The sequence below is a fragment of the Pteropus alecto genome, unplaced genomic scaffold, assembly GCF_000325575.1.
Source record: "Pteropus alecto unplaced genomic scaffold, ASM32557v1 scaffold511, whole genome shotgun sequence".
Taxonomy (NCBI): Eukaryota; Metazoa; Chordata; class Mammalia; order Chiroptera; family Pteropodidae; genus Pteropus; species Pteropus alecto.
In genome coordinates, this window is record NW_006431911.1 from 1233197 (window position 1) to 1254589 (window position 21393).

Here is a 21393-nt window from a genome sequence, read left to right on the forward strand (position 1 = left end):
TAGGACAGACATCAGAGGAAAGAGCAATGTGTATAGCTGGAGAGGACCTTAAAGATGAGGAAGAGGATGATAATTTTGGTGACAACAGCAATGATCGTTACCCCGTAGATTTAAATAGCAAGTTTGTGTTTATACAGTGCTATTTCGATCCTATCACTTTATGATAGTTAAAACAAAGGTTCCAGATATGTGACTTTTGAAAGAAAGTGAAACCGAAATACTGGAATTTTCCCTCCTGATACCCACTTAGGATAAAAAGGAAACAGAATTTAAAACAAGACCTAGTTCAAAGAGTTTGTTCGATCTCTCTATTTTTCTAATATTCACTCTGTTACTTCCGCTGGTAATACTGGGTTTTCTAATAGTATATACAGTTAAATTGCTCCTGGATGCCACTATTGACACAAAAAAGCTAGGGGAGGCAGCCGCAGCCCAGAGAATTGAATCCGCCCAAGTGACAATTGAATGTCTATGAACTGGAGTTAATCAACAACTTTCAGCCAAATATTTGTTCCTTTCTTTCCTGTGATCTATGTAAACCTCATTGTAACTCCTGAATGTACTGACATCTTGATAACTTAGCATCCCCAAGTGTCCATTTCGAAGGTGCTGTTCAAAACATGGCTGTACTCCTTACTCTCTATATTTATCTAAGCAAGTGTCCTCTGAAGTTAAGCTTTGAAAAAAATGGGGAAAATTTACAATGGGTGAGGACAGTATTGTTTTATATTTATTGTCTTATTTAATCTTCACATCCTCCCTCTGAGACAGATGATGATGATGATTATTATTATTATTATTATTATCATCATCATCATCATCATCATTATCATTATTATTTATGGTCTTCCTAGGTGGTCTCCCATCCAAGTACTAACCCTGTCTCATATATAAGAAAATTGGCCTTAGATCAAATACCTTATTTAAGGTCACACAAGTAATAAGTGGTAGAGGCGGAATTTGACCTCAATGCCGTGACGCCCGAAGTGCATAGTCTCAAGCACCGAGCGATACTGTATCCTAATGGCTGGTCTCTAAGTCGCGGCTGATCGGGAACACTGGCAGACCCTAGCTACTTGAGAGGTGGCCCTCAGACCATCAGTATCAGAACCACATGGGAGCCAGTTAAAAAGGCAGAATCTCCATTCCCATTCCAGACCTGCCGAATAGAATTCGAATTTGCACAACAATCCCAGGAGATTCATATTCACGTTAAAATTTGAAAAACAGTGGCCTAGACAACCCCTACCCAATAGTCTGGAGGCCTATCAGACCACTTGATTTTCAGGAAGGGAGGAGACTGGGAAACAAACAGAAAATCCTGCAGTGCACGAGAGAGGTTTTGCCTGCTCCTGAAATCAATGCATAGAACATTACAAGGGGCTCAAGGAAGCCCAGGGGATAGTGGATACGGCTTCATTCAAACCTGTACTTTCAAAAGGGCACTTTTGAAAGGGAGAGGGTCACTAGGAATAATGACAGTGAGACATTAGACAGAAATTGGAACTGCCCTAAGCAAATGGGGATAAAGGGTCACTTCGATCATAGTATCAAAGTCTTGTTTGGTGAGAATCCATGAAAATATTAAGATTCTCTAGTTTGTAAAAAATGAAGGCATGAAGACGAGAAGGTTTTTTTTTTTCTTTGCGGGGCGGGGGGACTTTAAAGTCTAGAAATTAAAAGGGTGATAATTATTTGTTTCTTAAATTATATAATTTCACAAATATCCGTTAAACCCTTCTTGGTCAAATATTTTCTATTTCACAAATATCCGTTAAGCCCTTCTTGGTCAAATATTTTATGTATCTATGGAGATACAGAAATGGACATAATACAGTAGAACCTAACAAGACTAAATCATTCCTTTAAGCTTGACACCCGCAATATTTGTAAACACGGTTATAGAATCAATTCAGAGTATATTTGTTCCGTATTCAATCCTGTATCTTAAGAAATGATATAGTCTCATAGTTTTAAATTTAGATATTTTAAAACAATTTTAGATAAATTCATGGAAGATGGATTCAAAAGTGATAATTAAGGCAAGTCGTGAAGTTAGTATTAGAGGAGGGGTAAGAATGCTATTTTAGATGATAAAATAAACTTTCACTCTCTAATATGTCACCTGGATCTTCTGACAGATATGGAACCCTGGGCCAAACGGGCCATGATGGAAGTCTGAACACATATAACCTTTGGAGTTCATCGTCTTTGGTGGGTTTTAGGTTAGCGTATTTATCCTAAGGGTTTGTTCACCCCCAGTTGTACCTCATAAATGAAAAGTACAACGCGTGCATCTTCCATCCTGAAAAATAAACAGCAATCTCATCTTTTGTAAACAGTAATACAATATGCTTGGCGGGGTTTACAGATGCATCCGTTTAGATAAACAGCAAGAATCTTTACTCAGTCCCTATGCAAGGCCCGTGGCCATGCCTACTCCATAGGAACATTATTTTATGACCGCCGCTCTTTCCCGTACCTAGAACAGTCTCGCACATAGTAGGAAATGAATGAAAATTCGTGAGATAAGTAAATTGAATCAGATGTCATTTCAGAGATGTTCAGAGACAAGCACTTTTCGTCGTTCTATTTTAGTTTTTTTTTTTCCTCAGGGTGCAGAATTGCTCTAAGGCAGCTCAAATAGATAGCTCCCGGTCGATGCAGGAATCCAGGAAGGACAGGACAAGGATTGACCTCACGGCTTTGCCAACTGTCTCTTCTATTCTGGGTTTGTTTCCGTCACTTGGAGGAGCAGATGTGCCTGCCTGATAGGATGGGAACCTGGAAGCCCCAAGGTCTGGATGTTACATCCTGGTCTCTCAGACTTCCCGGGTGATTCACTGGCTGGCTACGGCTGCAAGATCCATCACTCCCAGAAATCCAGTCCCATTGGTTCTCTTGCGAAATGAGCTGAGGACCAGAGGAAGTAGCAATAATTGGCAAATTATAGACAGCCATTTTGTCTACACGTAATACTTACCGAGCTTAAAAGCAGCTAATTTAAAGCTTGAAATAGTCCTTTGTTATAGCTAGTTTCATATGAAAGTACTGGACCAGTTGGTCCTGTGGTAAAAGATCTATCACAAGTGGAATTCAAATAAGCAGCACGGGCCCCATTTCCTTCTATCTCAAAGGCGAAGATATCTGTCTTCCTGCCCAAACCCCAAGCAATCATGCTTCCTCAGGGTCGACTCCAAATAGCATCGCCTCACTCTCCTCTAGCTTCAACTTCTCTTCTATACGTACGCTCAGTTATCTCCTCATGTCAAAACCCTGCTTGAGCAAACCTCTCCTGAAAGCCATCTCTTCTACCTTTTACAGCTAAACCTCTGGTAAGAATAGATTACCACTCAAAGCTACTTCGTAGACTCATCTCGGTGTACTCCTAAACCCTCCGCCAGCTGGCTTCCACCCCACCACCGCCCCCATCACTCTCTTGAATCTCCTTTTTCCAAGGTTACGGAAGAACTCATCACCAAATCCAGGAAGATGAGCCCTTCCTTATTGCATTTAAACTCTGGCCTTTGAATCCAGCTCTGTTTCTCCCTGGCAACCTCTTTTTCTTCACTTTCCACAAGCCCTCTATTTCTCTTCCTACCTCTCTGAGTAATATGTCTCGATCTCCTTTGCAGGCATCTTTTCCTGCGTCTGGTCTTTTAAACACATTTCAACCTTAGCCCTCTTCCCTTACTGCTGTACACACGTTTCTTTCATCCTGTTGTCAGTTCTACAGCTTCGACTACCATTTACTTTGTTTTAGGATCATTTGTGTTGTGGGGAGCAGAGACATGCTTTTTTTTCAGTTACGAGGGAAGGGAGGTAAGAGGAGAAAAATATCTTAGCTCTCGGGAGAACGGAACATTACTACAGGAAGGACCCAGAGGAACTCATCACTGTGCACAATATGACTCTTCAGCAGTGCTAGAAATTGACCAGGCTGTAGACTCAACTTTCCTCACTAGCTAGTCTCCTTCCTTCCCTCTCGATCCTCCCCTCTTCTTTACCCATTCCTTCTCTCTAGTCTCAAATACCTTCTCTTGACTTTCCTTCTCTTTCCTTCATGGTTTCTGCCCATCTGTGTCATCTGCTGCCTCTTGGTTTCATATCTGCCTTCTGGCTGCTTCAATGCCTTCTGGAACTCGGTGGAATATAGATTTATGTACACATGTATAAATGAAGGGAGGAATGAAGGAACGAAGAAAGGAATGAATGTAACTCTGAACCAGATCTACGCACTTCATCTTTGTGTCCTCAGTGGCTGCCTATGATATAATAGTTACCAGTTATTGAGCACCTAATATATATCTGATATCATATCATTTACATTTATTTCTGACTTTCACACGCTTCTAAAAAGAGATGGTATTTCCCCCTTTTTTACATAAAAAGAAACCGTAGCTCTCGCAGACTAAATTACTTGCTCTAGATCATACTTCCAGAAATGGTGAAGCCAGGATTTCAAAACTCTTATGCTTTTAAAGAAGTATTTGAATATCTGAGTAAATGAATGCAATATGTATTTCTACATTCATTTTTAAATAAAACAAGCTGTAACCAAGGTATATCTTGGTAATAGTGATTAAAACAATCATTGGTTCGTCTTTTATATCTCTAGAATTTTTAGCTTGTGCAAATACAGACCAAGAGGGAAAAATAACTGCCCTCAAATTGGGGAGGCCTATCGGACAGGTTGAATGAATTAGAAGGCATTCAGCTGCAGGTAACAGAACATTCTTCCTCCACCAGAATTAAACAGCAATGAAATCGCTGTCTAACATAGTAAGTCCAGAGTGGCGTGGGAGCCATGTACAGAATGTTAGGGTGCTAGGTCTTTCTCTCTGCAGGGTGCGTCCTGCTCTGTGTGTTAGTTTTGCTCTCAGGCTGGTAGCAAGATGGCTGCTTCAGTTCCAGACATTGCATTGAAATATAGCAGTTACCAGAGATATAGCAGTTACCAGAGGAAGAAGTACGAGTCATTTCTTTCTCCTTCTTCGAGGGAGTATCTTTCCTAGAAGCTTCTTCATATGTCATTGGCTGGAATTGAGTCACAGGCTGTGGCAATGGCTGCTGGTGGCCATCCCCTTTCACTGTCTCCCATACAGCTGATCGTGGCCATGCGCCTAAGTCCCCGCCAGTGAGGGCTTCCTGTTGGCTGATGTACAGATACGTTGTCCAGAGTTCAAGCAGCCATGTTGGAACTGAGACAGTACGACAAAATGACAGACAAATAAGCTAGCGGGAGCCTCATCCCTGATGCCATTGCAGTGTCCCAGGCTGCTTCATACCTGACTCCTTTCCCCCAATAGCGAATTACTTGCATTACTTAAAGCCACTATTATTTTTATTTCTTGCTGTTTTCATAATTGTTAGGCAACCGAACTTAGTCCGATACCCATTTCCCCTGAAACGATCCTGGCAGATGGAATGGTGTAGCCACAACTGACGACAAATGGTGTGCATCTATTATTGGATGCGGGCAGGGGTCACACCCTCTGTCACATGGGGAAGGATGAATAGCCAGACAGCATCAGACTCTGGAAGGAGCAAGGAAGGGCGAATGGCTGTTGGCTAGGCAACTAGCAGAGTCTGCTAACAAAGTTAAGTGACTTTCCCAAGGTCACATGGCTAATTATTGGTAGAAGAGAAATTCCAACGCAGCCTGTCTAAAAAGCAAATTCAGCGGACTTATCTTTACCAGCTGAGTTTAGTTGGCAGTTTGTCATCATATCATAAAGGGTATTCACCGCAACTGTTAAGTGTCTGTTGCTTCATTAATTCCCTCTTACTAAGATGCAAATGGTTGGCAGTTCCCTCTGCACTGGTGAGGATCATATGCGAATAGGTAAAGGTTACACGTGGAAAAATAGCCGGCAGAGCGGACCACATCAGGGTTAGATGCGTGGCCATGGGTAGTAATGTGAGGAAAATGAGCCTTACTAACGCTGTTTGCCTGAGCTAAATATCAAAATAGCATGTATTTCCCTAGCACGTGAACTGGGTGGGGGTGGGGGCGACTGAGTTGAACTGAGATTGTTTTGAGTGGTGGGAAGAAGGCAACAAAGATGTGTCTGTGGGCTTTTTAAAGTTCGAAGCCAGTTTGAAAAACAACCCGCACTGCAACGTGCACACGGGTTTCCTTGTCAACAGCATCCTGGTGCTGACCCTGGAACTTTCACTTCCCTTAATGTACTGCGGCTCCATTTGGGGATCAGGCAGAGCACTTGGATTTCAAGGGCGGGGGCCTCATTAGTGATTTGTGGAACTCAGCAGCCATCTCAAAAGAGCAAAACCGGTAGGAATGACACTGCTGGAAAATCCTGTACTTGACTTATTTTATTATTTTATTTTATTTTATTTATTTATTTTATTTTATTATTTTATTTTCTTATTTTATTTTATTATTTATGTTATGTTATTGTCTTATTTGAGCCACGGAAGGTTTTAAGCAGGGGAGGGACATGACTGATTATTTTTATTTTTTGGTAGACATGCCGAGCATCGAACCCGGGGCCTCATACACCAACTTTATTTTAGACGGTTTTATTTTTTCTTCTTGTTTTAAGAGGGTCTTCGATGTGAAGTATCAGAGAGAAACAGTGCCTTTGCTATCGTATATATCGTAGGCTACTTAAAAGCTGGAAAGAACTTTTTGTGGTTGTGGACAGTATCTGTATAAGATTCAAAGGCAAATTTTATCTATGTGACTGATTGATAAATTGTTACTAATGGCCTTCAGTCCTGGGGGATTTTACAAACTGATTTCACTGATGCTGAAGGAGGCAGAGAATGAAGGCAAATCTGAAATCTACAAGGTCCCTGGAGAAGCATCATCTTAGAAGACAAGGGAAGGAATATTTTTTTAAATATGAAGCAATACAGTATACAATTACAGTATTTAATAATGCTTATGCTAAGATGATTAGGAATTTTGAATGCATTGGAATATGATGATAGGAAGTTGGGTACTGGTACACATTTTGAATCAGCCTTTTATTATAGGTTAAATAAAGTTTGGAGGTTATATCAACAATACTAATGAGGAAGACTGGTTACCTGTAGTCTTCCTTTAAGGGCCTTTCGCAGAATTAATTTGTTAATTATAAATATTTTTCTCTTATTAGCTAATGAAGTTTCTTTTTCTGTTATGCTGAGTAATTATATGTTCCTGAATGTAAAAAAAAAAAAAAAAAGTTGCACATAAAAAGTTTTTTTCTGCATCACGAATTCAGGTTGGTCCGTTTGTCTCACGGAAGGTGGATTTGACACTGAGATTTTGGAGTGAGCAGATAATGCTTCTCAGTAGACCGATGCCATCAGCTGTCAGAGGAGTTGACAGTTATATAAGGAAGAAATGATTTATAATACCTAGTACCTGGAGTGTTTGTTCTTTTAAGAAAATGTTATAGGAGATACTAACATAATAAAGTATTATTAATCGATGGAGAATTTACCCATTCCGTTATGTACAGAATTCTTCTAAATCAAGATAGATTTATTTTTAAGAAGATAAATAGCTAGGATTTAATTTTGACTTTCTGCAGGACTTTGCATTAAACTGTTCATAGACATGAATGGACAACCTTTATGATGATCAAATAGAATGAAATATCCCAACTGATATTTTTATTATAAAAAGGCAATAGAATCACTAGTCCCACAAGAATTTACAGAAGGATCGAGATCACTCATGGCTACGTGAAGAAAACAGTTAAAATACAGTTAGAATAGAGTCATCATCTGACCTAGAAGTTCCACTCCTAGATGTCTTCCTAAGAAAAATGAACACCCATGTCCACACGGAAACATGTACACGAATGTTCACAGCAGCATTATTCATAATAGCTCAGAAGTGAAACAGTACAAATGCCCATCAATTCATGAACGGATAAGCAAATGTGACCTATGCATATAATAAAATATTATTCAGCTATAAAAAGGAATGATAAATACTGCAACATGGATGAACCTTGAAAACCTTATGTTAAGTAAAGAATCCAGACACAAAAGGCCCATGTTGTATGACCACATTTATATGAAATGCCCAGAATAGGCAAATTCATAGAGACGGAAAGTAAATTCATGATTGCCAGGGACTGGGGGGAGAGCAGTGGGGGAGTAAATGGTATTGGGTGTGGTTTTCTTTTTGGGGTGAAGAGAATGTTCTAAAATTGATCGTGGTGATGAATGAACAACTCTGTGAATATACTAAAACCCACTGGACTGCATACTTTGACATGGTGAATTTTATGGTATGTGAATTATACATCGATTTTTTTTTTTTAAAGATAAAGTCAAGATCCAAGTTTGATGAAAAGCAGACCGAGTTGGTATTTCTAGCTCCCCTGTCCACATAGCAGGTATTTATTAAGAAAAGTGCTATGTCCTAGCACACTGCTGGTTATGATTTGTAGGGCGCCCAGGATAATCCTTGGGCTTTAAGTGACTTATTAGCACAAGGGAGAGATGCTGTGTATCACTCAGGCAGAATCTCTGCAGCTATCCAGGGAGACTCCGTATCTGAGAAGTGCAACTTTGAGGAAAGGGAGGAGGAAAAAAATCCTACAGCTATTTGAATGCAGTGGATAGAATTAGAAGTCTTATCAACTGACCAAAAAGCATATCAGACACGGAGACCAGGAAAGACACGAGCCAAATCATGAGAGCATAGGATGCAGGTTTCACTAACTCCATCCCTCATCTAACTCAAAAAGAAAAAGAATTTCCTACCATTCCCACCAACCGAATGAGAGAAGAGCCAGGAATCCTGTGAATCAGAGCCCCTTGGATTTCATCCATCCCCATTGCTCTGGAAGTGATTAAGTCCAATGATGAACCAGTGTCTATAAAGAATGACGCATTGTGTATGTATCTGTCATTTTGAGATTCATTACAAAAGATCGCTAAAAGAAAATGACTCCCCAGTTCAGTGCAGTTTGGGGTTGGTTCATAAGCACAACAGCATTGTAATTAAAACCCACAATGAAACACTCAGAGACTGCAGGGGCAAAAGCTGTGGCATTCTCAATTGACCTGAACGATCATCTACTCTCAGGTAATACAGTTGTGATGAAATTCGCCAGCGATAAAAGGCGAAAATGAATTAATGACAGGCACAGGCTCTGTTAGTATAATGCGTGTAACCAAAATAGCAACAGAGAGGTAAAGGGGATATTTGAAAATGTACTCCCTCTAAGCAAGTATGCCCTATGATAAGAATCTTACCTGGCTTTAATGCTGTGGCATCATTTCCTCATTTCTGGATCAAGGCAATGTGGATATTGTTATTTAATTATGTAAAAACTTCACAATTTGCTTTGGTGTAATTTAACTACACAGCGATTAGATGAATAAATCTTCTAGAAAGTTTTGGTAGATATTTAAAGGTTCGTATATTAAAATATAATAATGCTGTGTATCTTACAATAGTGTATCACATAATTATATTAGATCATTCTAGTATTGAAGCACAGTCCGACAAAATTCATTAATGTCCCACCAGACATAAGAAAAGTATAATGATATTTTTAAAAAGAAATTTAAAAAATAGATCAAAAGATTTCAGGAAAAAAACCCGTATTGACACGCTACTATAATACTTTGCCACAAAACAACAACAACAAAAAAACATGTTTTTATCATTCTAATGTCAACATTCTTCCAATTAAGTCAGGGTCATATACCTTAATGAAAGCAGTCAAGCACATAGACACTTTGCCTGACTCGAGTTTCCACTGTTGACTAATCATTCCTTATTGTTTAACCTGAATCCCCTGGAGAAAAAGTAGAAACTTAATGGAGCAGCGAATGGTTGGACAGCACCTGCCACATGTCCAGTAATGAGGTGCTGAGGCTAATGTGAAAAAGCGTGAGACATCATCATTCCATTCTTCAAAGGCCATGGTCGCCCATAGGGTGCCAGGGACACTGTCTTCCACTCCACTGTCTTCAGAAGACGATCAGTGTTTAAGTTCTAAAGTTTGGTTCAGGCCTTTATGAATTAATTATCATGAATCCGTTTATCATGGGGACTTCGACACCTGCTATACTCTGTAGCTACCCGGAGCTAGCGGTAAATCTTCTTATCTTCCATTTCTAAGCATCCCCTTGTCCCTGAATGAACACTTCCCTCTTCTTCTCTTTCACTGAAACTTAATGGAGGAGAATCGAGTCACAGAGGTGGGACCTAAAAGATCATACGTTTGGCCCCTTACCCAAAGCTGGAGTCCTTTTCCACACATGGGTGATGGATGATCAAATGGTTATCTGCGTGAACCTCTGATGTTACGAGCCTCCTTCTCCCTAAGTCACTTAGCCTTGAGCAAACGTTTTCTTTAGAAAGGCTCTCCTTGGGAGATGCCCAGGCCTGCTCTCTGGAGTTCCCGTTCAGTCCTTTGAAATCTCTCTTGAAACATAGACTGGATTTACTACTGAATTCACCTGACAGCCACTCAAACGGTATTTTAAGTCTGTGTTTCTGTTACCCCGTGTCTCCACAACTCCAGACTAAACGGCCTCAGTTCTTTTCCTGGACTTCAAAGGTTTGTTAAATGACTTTGTTTCCAGAACCTTCCCCTCCACATCCACACTGCCCTCTTCAGGGCTTGCTGGATGCGTCGATGTCTTTTAAAGGCACAGCCTCCAGATAGAGCTTGGCGCGCTAGCCTGAATGCAGTCCATGACACTGTCACTTTTCTTAAGCTGGGTTCCAAGTTTCTATTACCTGCTTTCGCACTTTTCTCAGACTTCATTTGAGCTTCGTGGACAATCGAAGAGCTCTACCTCTTCCTCAAGCCACCTCTCTATCTCCAGTTAGGTTTATTACAATTTGAACATAAACGTCTGTCATTTTTTGAATCTGTTTCAGTCTCATTCTGAACTTTTGATCTAATTAAATTATTATATGTAAATTTAAACTTTTAAAAACCTTAATTTTTCTCTCCTATTATTTATTCTTCCTAGCTTAGTGCCACCTGCAGATTCGATAAGCATGACTTGTACCTTTATGGGAGTTTTTGATGACATTGAGTAAGACGGGACCGAGTGCCTGCCATTGTGGATTCACCCCCTTTGTTAATTAGTGCCTGATAGTCATAGTTTTAAAGGCCATCTCAGTGCATGACCGTTTCTTCTACATTTTACTGTCTGGTCCACAAAGGTTCCAGAAAAAAAGTGTCTAGTACTTCATTGCAATTGTTCATTTATTTAAACCTTGCATCGTAATGGTAGAAAAGTAAGTATATGGTGTGTGGGGAAAGTATATTGATTTATAATCAACTAACAGGACATCTTTCAATATAGAAGAACTATATGTTACTGTGTTCACCTTTGACTTTACCTAGATCACATTCTTCTCCAAACTAAAATTCTATAGTTAGTAGCCCTCATTTCACAGTAAGTGATGATGATGACGATGAGGGTGGTGGTGGTGATGATGATGGTGATGATGACGAGGTAGTAGTGAACATATATTTAGCTCTTGCCAAGTGCCGGGCTCTGTCTTAAATGCTTTACAATTATTATCTCATTTAATCTTCACGACAATCTTGTGGCCTGAGTGTTGCAGTCCAACGCTGTTTGGACACTCAACAGCTGTTAGGTTCTCTTTGGTAGATACTGGAAACCAGTCAAGAAGAACAAGGCCGTAAAGGTGAACTACTGCTCAAGCACGTCACTGTCGGGTTTTATGAAACATCAAATTCTCCCACATATATAACCATTTATTACCCAGCACGCACCCAAATCCAAACTGTTTTGTTAGCTTGGCAACAACAACAACAAAAGTTACGTTCTCTGTCCCTTCAGATATTCTAAGCATCTGTTTGCATGAAAAGTTTGCCTGATGCAGTCACAAAAATTTACTGGCTCATTAAAAATTCTGGGCAGCGACTTCTCTAGAATATGACAGCACCCACCTCATGGGCATGCCCTCACCAACGATGAGGTCAAGGAAAGTGACCAGAAAGTGCTGAGAGGAAGCAGAACAGTTAGGAAAGAGGGATTTGAAACGAGGAGTGAGGAGTCGGGTGAGAATTTATTTGGGTCACTTGTCACATATTCATACTCCTTATCCTACACTGGCTTTGCTCAACTAGCGAGAAATAGGTGTGCCCCTTGGGACGCTTAGCCCAGATTGACATATGTGCCACCCATTTAAAAAAATTTCTTAGTATAGTGAAAGCACTATTATTGCCCGAGACAGATTGCTTCTGGTCAAACAAGGACACCGCAGTAAATATATCAACACTAAAAACTCCTAAGCACTGGTCAGGACTGGTAAATTTCCTGAAAGGAAGGAATTTAGTTCTCAAGGACTTGAAATTAGAACTCTTTCTCCTGCTGCTTTTATTTTAAAATACTTCTGCCTGGGAGAGAGCGCTATGTGGAGTTAGTACTTTCTTACATCTCCACAGCACTGTGCAGGCTTAACCGAATTTGGGTGGGGACATTTTTTTCTTGCTTTCTTTCCAAATGCCTATTAGAGAACTCTTTTTTTCCCCCCAGGGCTTACCTCTGTCTACTACCCTGGAAGATAGATAGATTTTTGTCGAAACTTCTATAGTAGTGCAAAGGGGGATGCTTTTCACAACCAGCACAGATGTGTACGGTGATAGCTTACCTTTATTTTGGCAACGTGCTAGTCAGTGATTTCGAATTAGCTACCCACAGATGGATGCGGTACTAGGTATGCTTGATAATACACTTTGAATGCACTTGTAAAGGTCACTTAAAATCCATATTGTGTATATAGAAACATTTAGATGGTATATACACATCAATCTGGGTGAATGTAATATATGCGCATAGTATATAGTATACATATGTATATCGATTTTTTATATACCAACTGAATGATCAAGTAAGAAAGATGTAACACCAAAATCGAAGTGTTATTAATGGCTCTGTACTGGAGAACTGATGGAGATTATTCAGGCATGGTAAAATCTCCCTTCCGATCCCCTCCACAGAGGACAAGTCACTACTACACCAAGCTTGGCCCTTGTCTCTTCCCTTGCCCTTTGATTAAAGATTCCGATCAACTGACTTAAGAAGACGTCAGACTTTGGAGAGCCCCTGCTCTTTCATGCACCACTCTGGTCTCCAGTGGTTCTTGTACTATCTTTAAGTGAATAACAACGTTCTTGGCTTCCTTCAGCTCAATAAACTGAAGTCATACCAGAGGTACCTGTTTCAGCGTGCCCATTGCTTCCTTTGTATTTGTTAACTGTGTGTTTTTAAGGCTCCTAGGTAGTGAATACCCTTCATCTCCAGGCAGATTGCAGTCTGCTAATATAATCATCCAGCGTCTCCTCTGTTGCATCGTTAGCTCCGTGTGTGTCTAGAAACTATCTATATGAATTTATAATTTATCAGCTTGTACCAAACTATCTCTTTGCAGTTGGTGAGAACCGTATCCTTTGCACACATCAGTTCCAGGAATTCAGCAGGCTATTACGTAATAGTGAGTCTTTCAGTTGATTCAGACACGACGTTCCTGAAGTCCCAGGTCTAATCTCGATTACAGCTCTTTCAATTTCTGTCCTATACCTGCGCTGGTTGGTGGTCCCATAGTTGTCTTTTGGGCCTGGGGAGGGCCAGTTGAAAATGTGGATGAACAAGTACAAACCATTTCCTAAGACAAGGGGACACGGCTCAAGCCTAGATCATGGTTCATCTTTTTCTGAAGAGAGACATTTTTGTATAGATGAAACATATTTGCACAGAGCATTGTATGGTGGAGTGTGTGTGCACATGTGTAATGTGTCTACATTCACACGTACATATATGTGTCTGTGTGTGTGTGTCAAGGGAGGGGTAGATGTGTTGCTGTATTAATGATGACAGCAAAGTATACCCATTAGTTACCATGGATCAGGTTGTGTGCTGATTGTCAGACCTGCTGTGTGTTTATCTGTGCAAGGGTTTACTATAATGAACGCCCAGGCATTTCCAGAAGGGAAAGGCGAAGATGGATTTGTCAATGCCTCAGGATCTCTCAATGCGTGGTCTACACCCGTGTGTTGGTCAGTGAGCTGTTTGGGCCTCGGCAGGAATTTTCCCACAGAAAGGATGTTCTAACTGGCAGGCTCCCAGGACCGCCCACAAATCCATTTAACCATAACAGAGCGGACGGGCACTGTCAGGGCTGGAGTTGGCTTCCAAGTGGGAAGTCAGCCTGGTATTAATAGCACAGTTCCAGCTGCACTGTGGGTCCAGCAGACTTCTGATGGACCGGCCTGGGAACCGAGGCCCTCTTTGTCACGTTTATGGGAAATGGATTCCTTGGTGAGCATGTGGGAAAGAGGAGCCGCAATAGCCTGAGGACATGGCTTCGCATTTCCCTCTTCTCTAATCACTACCGAGGCGAGGCCGGTGTCCGGCAGGAAGAGATGGAGGGGAATCCTAGGGGGCCCTTCCCCCATCTGGGGACAGGCTGCCCCCTGGACCTGGTTCGGCTCCCGTGGGTCGAGTGTTCCCATGTACAGGATATTTGTCAGTTGGGTGTTTCTAGGTCACCTGTATTGAATTCTATGACATAGATGTCTATTTTAACACAGTAAGTGTTTATCCAGGTAAAGTTATATTAGAATTTAAGGTTTATTTTTATTTTTAAAACTTTTAAAATTTATTTTGACTGATTTCAGCCCTGATTCTGTTCTCATGCTTCCTTAATAGATAAAGGCAATTATTTTCATGCAAATGAAAATAGTGTGCATGGTTGGAGTCAAACATTTCATTTTCTGGTTATAGGGAGAAATAGAGGAAGTGGGTGGTGCAAAATGTGTATGTGACATGTTTGTGTGCGCGCGTGCGCGTGCACAATCTGAATACCACCCAAAGGTGTGTTGGTCAAACCAAGACATGCTTTAAAGAATCGGAACTGTATTTGTAGTCAAGGGAGCTCTTTTTCATTAGTGTATTTGGAAATATTTCAGACCATTTTTTTTGATAGAAGCTGTAGAATTAAATGACTTTTCTCCTTGGGAGTTCTTTCAATATATACATTTTTAAAAAGGATTTTTTAAAGGCTAGATGGCAGCCAGTAAATTGTTTTCTGTTAATGTTCAGTAAATATTTTTGTGATGTAAGTGCTGCTTCAAAGTTATGGGGTGCATATGACCGAAGGAGAAATTGACTTAGTGACTTGATTTTCTCACTCTTGTCATAATTCACAAATTGTCAAATTCATCCTGTCTGAGGCAGTATAAATATGGGAGCTTGTAAATGAATAACAGTTTTAAAGTGCAAATCAGCTCAATGTATATGAAACCCGATGGATTCTTAGGAGGCTTCCTGGTGTTTCTGAGCCCCATTTCTCTTTTTTAGGATTCTATTTTGGGACATAATCATAAAGGCAAAAGGAAGATTTCAGCCCCAAATTACATTCATCTTTAAAATAGTGAGCCCCTGCAGCCTCTCCCGAATGTCGAAAACCTCTACGGAGGATGAATTGCTGAGATAAGGGACCCTTTTCTCCCAGAAGATTATTTAAGGACAAATTATACTATAAAGTCATGAGTATAGAATTATGACAGACAATTCATAAAAATAAATCTCTCTCTGTATAGATAAATCGAGATTATCTCTAAAATTTCTCATTTCACCGAGCCCCATAACTACATATTTGTGAGTGTACAGTTTTCAGAGTGGCAGATCTATTTGGCATCATTCTAACCCAGTTGCTCATTTTGTAGGATAGGGGACCGGAGAGCCCCAAAGGGGTTAAGTGACTTGAGCACAGCTATCGCAAGCAAGGGCAGAGCGGGGAGGGTGATGGTAAGCAACAGTGAGAGTATCCGTCAGCCATTGCAGGTCGTCTGGGTGTACTTACATCTTTTCCTTTCATCCTGACAACAACCTTGCAAGACAGCGTCTCATTCTAGTTTTATAAATGAAAACTGAAACACGAGAGGTTCTCTTGCTGCTCGAAGTCAATAGGCATTAAGAGGCAGAGGAAGAATTCAAATGCACACCTACCGATTCTGAAGGTCTTGGGTCTCCGTTGTGCTAGGCTGGCTCCCAGGTATCTTTGTAGCCTAAAATCCAAGCAGTATTTCTTCTTTGTATATGTTTACGTGTAATATGTCAAGAGCACCTCTATCTAAGCGACCACTGTGGTTGCTGAATTTCATGGGTAGTAGTGGGTCTCCTTACTTTGGTTTTAATTGAATTTAATTAAAAAGTTATTGTCCCTCTCCTGCTAGATTTAATAGCATTCCAAAATTTGTCTTCAATTAATGCCTCCTTTTCTTCTTTGGAAATTATAGACTTTAAAATGCCTCATTCCTTTATTTAGATCTAAAGAAGAATATACTTCTTTCTCTCATTTGGTGATTCATTAATTCAATAAATAGGTACTGAATGAGAACATTCAATAAAGATGTACTACTATGAGCAGACGCTGTTCTGGGCTTGGAGAGGTAGCTCTGAGTAAAACAGACACATTCCTGCACTGGTGGCACTTTCATTCTAGTGTGTCGGGGGATAGCCAGGAAATAGCAGAAAGTAAAGTATGTGACGTGGTGATAAGTGTCCTAGAAACAAAAAATAATGAAGGAAAAAAATCAAGGAAAGGAGACTCCAGAAAGATGGGGTGCTGGTTACTCAAAAAGGACTTCAATGAGATAGTGAATTGGGGGAGTGTTTGTTATCACATTATCGATTCAGTAAAAAATGCTGGTAGATGTTTATTTTTTTCAGCAAATTCCTTTCCAAAACTGGAATATTCCAATTCCTATCTCTGTCTCCATGATACATCTTCCCATCCATCGTCCTTGGGAATCTCTCGTTATCCCCACAGCACAAGAAACAGGAATAAACTGAGTTGCCCGTGAATGGCGGGAGATATGACTAGAGAACAAGGCAAGCGCAGGGCCAGGTCCGCTCTTCTCAAACACGCAGTTTACAGGGGAGGAGACCAGATTTCAGAAATGTCGAAATGACTAATCCAGAGTCACATGGCAATGTGCTCATTATTTCATTCATCTAGCAAGTTATGAATTGAGTTCCTACAGCGGGCCAGGCTGCTGAGGCGGAGGCAGGAGGTTGACCAGGACTCACAGGAGATGCCCTCTGGCCTAGAGGCACCTGCAGGAACTTCTGACCCCAACCCAGTGCCCGTCCCTTATATCATCATGGAGAGTCAACTCTCTTTTCCAGCGTCCGAAGAGAATGAGAACGGCGCTCCCATTTGTATTTCCCACTCTGCACTTCAAGTGTGTTATGGATTGCATGAGACCACATCGGCTGGCCTGGGAGCGCCACGATCACCATGTATATCATTGTTTCTATGGGAAAATGTATTCAGACTTTCAAACACCAACCATCTTTACAGACTTTCCAACTGCAGAGTGTCTGAGTTGGAAAATATGAGCATAGATTGTTTAGGGTTCATCGAGGCAACCCTTGGCTGCCCAACCTCCAAGACATTGGCCATCTCCTAGAGTAAATGACACCCTCTTTGGTCCTGAAGACAACATCAGAGGCGATGTACATGACCAGTAATAGCTTTTTCAAAATTATATGAAAAAAGTTGTCTTTTCTTCACTGTGAAGATAAACTAATAGTCAAAAATGGTCACCTTTAAGAAAAGGTGCACAAATGGTAGTCCGTGGAGCACGCATACCAGCCATTTCATAGTCTGTCATCGTTCTGTAGGGCCATGAGGCTCTACAAGGGGCTTGTAGCTCATGTACTCTCTGTTTATTACAGTACCGTTGCGTTTCCACACGTGGCAGTAGTCAGCATGACACCCCAAATGCGCGTCGAGTGGAATGGAGGGAAATGTTCTCTTGGCCATTTGTAGCAAGTGTGGTTATGCTGTGGGCATTGCAGTCCATCCCCGTCATCACCTGCTTGATTAGAACGACACCGCTGGAGATAATAAGGATGTCGAATTTATATAAGTTTCCTAGGGAAGCATGAACTTGGATTGAACTGCAGTAGATGCCCCACCGAAGTTCAAAGGAAATATGATTATGGTTGCCTTGGCAACCATAGCTCTGCACTCGCTTTGTTTTATTACTTACTATTTTCCTGTTTTGGGGTCATTTTGAGGAGAAACAAGGGAACGGGTATCAGCAATGTCTCATTTTTAATTTATGAGTCTGCTGGGAATGATACAACTTTATGTAGCTACAAAAGTGTCTCCTTTTCTTAAAATGTCCCCAAATACTGGAAAGTACAGTCAGGTATGTGAAATGAAGTAACAACAGGCTATAACTGAGGTTGAAACATAAATATCATTTTTGCTCTCTATATAGGTAATTATTTTTAAAGGACTAGAGAAAATTATCACTCATATTTCTATCTAGCATACACCTTATGACTTCTATATTTTTTTTAAAGGGAAGAATTCTTGGTCAGTAAATTTCCATAAGTATTTTTATATGTGATGCAGTTATTCAATTGCAAATAGCTATTCAATTAAAATAGTCTACTCCAGGAAAAGGGCCGGTTTGACAGACTGTCAAACAGCAATATTTTAACAATATATTAAATTATTTTTAAATTTTTCTTTTATTTTTCAATTACCATTGACATACAATGTTATATTAGTTTCAGGTATAGTGATTAGACATTTATATAACTTATGAAGTGATCAACACAATTAGTCTAGTACTCATCTGACAAACCATACTCAGTTATTACAATATCTATTATATTATCAATCTTCCACACATCCTCTGTTGGTTTCCGTTGTAGACTTCATCAGTTTTTTTTTTAAGAGAAAAGGTGATGATTAATACCTGAGTCATTAGAATTGCTTTCTTGGTCTTAAAAGAAAGATATAGTATAAATGTACATTATCACGTGCCTACAAAAAGTTATCGAAAAACATTTTATTTTGTCCAATCACGTATTATTAAACTTCTATGGGAAAAGTTTACATGTTAACACTCTAGGACAGGACTTAGGAAAGTTATTTTGTAAAGGTAAATATTTTAGGCTTTTGGGGACATACTTTTGTCACAGCTACTCAACTCTGATAATATCTGAGAACAATCCAGAGACAATACGTAAAGGAGTAGACTGGACTGTGTTAAATTAATACTGTTTTTACAGAAACAGACAGCGGCCTGGATTTGGCCCGTGGGCTGCAGTTTGCTAACTCCTACTCCAGGAGAAAAATTTTTCTACTTACTTATCACAGCCCACAAGTGAGTGTAGTGCTTCAGGCAAATTGGTTCTTTTAAAAGATGTGCTTTAATGGCTGTCCTTCCACTGCCTTTTGTGTAAAATGTCACAGTCGCTACCATATTTGTTTCTAGAGAAATGAGAGAGGCATGTAAGAGGGTAGAAGCAGATATTTCATAATAGTTTGCTTGGTTTAAAAGCTGATGGAACATTTGACAAAAGTAAACTAATAAGATTTCCATACATGTCGGTCAAGTTCAAAACTGATCTTGAATATCAAAGGCCTAACGCCCCATCTCTGTGAATGACAGCAATGTAAACTGAGCAGGGAGCTGTGAGTTGGGGTCTCTTTGCCTCCAGCTGGCCTCTCCTTCCCTGTGACATCCCTACGGGGGTCTCCTTGGTTACCTGACACCAACGAAAACATGTTTTCTTTTTTATTTTCCTTTAGAGTATTTTCTAGTGCTGTGTTTAACCTGATTTTTAACATCTTTTAGTTTTAATCAAATATTTCAAACAAAAAAGTAGAGATAAAAATTAATACAAAAACTGTGTATTTCTCATTCAGATTTAATAACTGCTAACATTTGGTATTGTTCGCTTCGAGTATTTTTTATCTTTTTTTAAATGAAATAATACATATGTACACAGTTGAAGCCTACGCTGGACTTTTAGTGTACACGATTTTCCCACATTTTAACAATTTTTAAGGAGGCAATTTATTTTCAGATGTATATGCATTCTTTCCTAATTATTAAAATGAGTTCTTGGGAGCCAAGAGGATAGAAAGTTTAGCGATTTCATTTCAGATGTGCACAGTATGACCAGTTTTGTCCGATCTGATACAGTTTTCTGTCCATCCAGAACTGAATGATGCTATCAGTTTACTCTCAAAAGGGACTTCGTGAACTCCCCACATCTTCTTCTGTATGGTAAATGATATGTACATCTAAGAGACAGTGAATATAATCATTCTAATTCACAATAAAGGGCTGGATACAGGTTTTCATTTCCTTGGCAGCTTTTTCAAATGCATTATTCTCTGCTGCCCTTAACATAATTGATGTATTGTGGAGCAAATGTTGTTCACAAACAAACGTTCGGTCATTAGATCCTTGGGGCATCCTGTGTGATGGTAGGAACAGATAGCATTGCATTTATCTCTCGTGTGACGAAAATAAGGCACAATGACGTCAGTGCAATGCTTGTAGCTCTTGGCTTCACCTTAGCACCACCTGGTGAGCTTTATAAAAGTATTTGTGGATCCCTGAGCCTACCCACAGAGATTTTATGGACCAGGCCGGGATGGACCATGGTCATCAGTATATTTCATTGATTCTACTGTGCAGTCAAGGTGAGAATCTCTGGTGAACCAGTAGAACTGTTCCAGATCTTTCAACCCTGTGGTTCTCAACTGGGGCTATTTGCCTCCCCACCCCACCCCTCAGGGACAATGGACAATGGGGCAGTTTTAATTGCCACAACTTGGGGCAAGGAGGTGCTCTTGGCATCTAGTTGGTAGAGACCGGGGATGCTGCTAAAACATCCTACAGCCTCCCTCCTAACATAGAATTATCTGATCCCACATGTCAATAGAGCTGAGACTGAAAAACTCCCATTTAACCTGTAAGTGCTGGATTAAAGTCCCTCTGACTCTAAGCCATTGTTCTTCAGTCCCAAGCTGCTAGGTTATTCCAATTAGTCATACTCTTATTATTGCTGCTAATAATGTATATTTTAAGTAGGTTGCTCTTCGAAGCTAAAATGTTTACAGTGACTTTTTAGTTATCAGGAACTAGGTCAGCTTGTGTCATAACCACACTAGGATTGGCAGAAATCCTACTTTCGTCAGAATACCAGAAGTAACACAAAACAAACAAACAGACACAAAACAACACAGCATCAAGAAGAAGAGCTATTTCTCAACTTAAGTGTAAGCCCGATCCCAAAGAAGAAATCTATATTATATAAAGCAGTGGTTCTCAAACCTGAGCATGCATTGAAATCCACTGTAGAGCTTGTTAAAACGTGGGCTGCTGGGCCCTACTCCCAGGGTGTCTGCTTCTGTAGGTCTGGGGTGGGGTTGGAGCATCTGTATTCCTAACCCATTTCCATCTGAGACTCAAGCTATGGCCCTGGGACCACGCATTGAGAATGAGTGATGCAAAGTGTGTTTCTACAGTCTTAACTTTTCAAGTGGATATTAACCTCAGGGCTGTCTATTAAAGTTATAAGTTACTATTCCTAAGCATGCAA

At 40.3% G+C, this 21393-nt stretch overlaps 1 protein-coding gene across 4 annotated transcripts in view; it reads left to right on the top strand.

Annotated features, from left to right (window-relative positions):
* Window positions 1-21393, top strand: part of ARHGAP6 (Rho GTPase activating protein 6) — a 446194-nt gene that overhangs the window by 259164 nt on the left and 165637 nt on the right. The gene's annotated exons all lie outside the window — the stretch shown is intronic.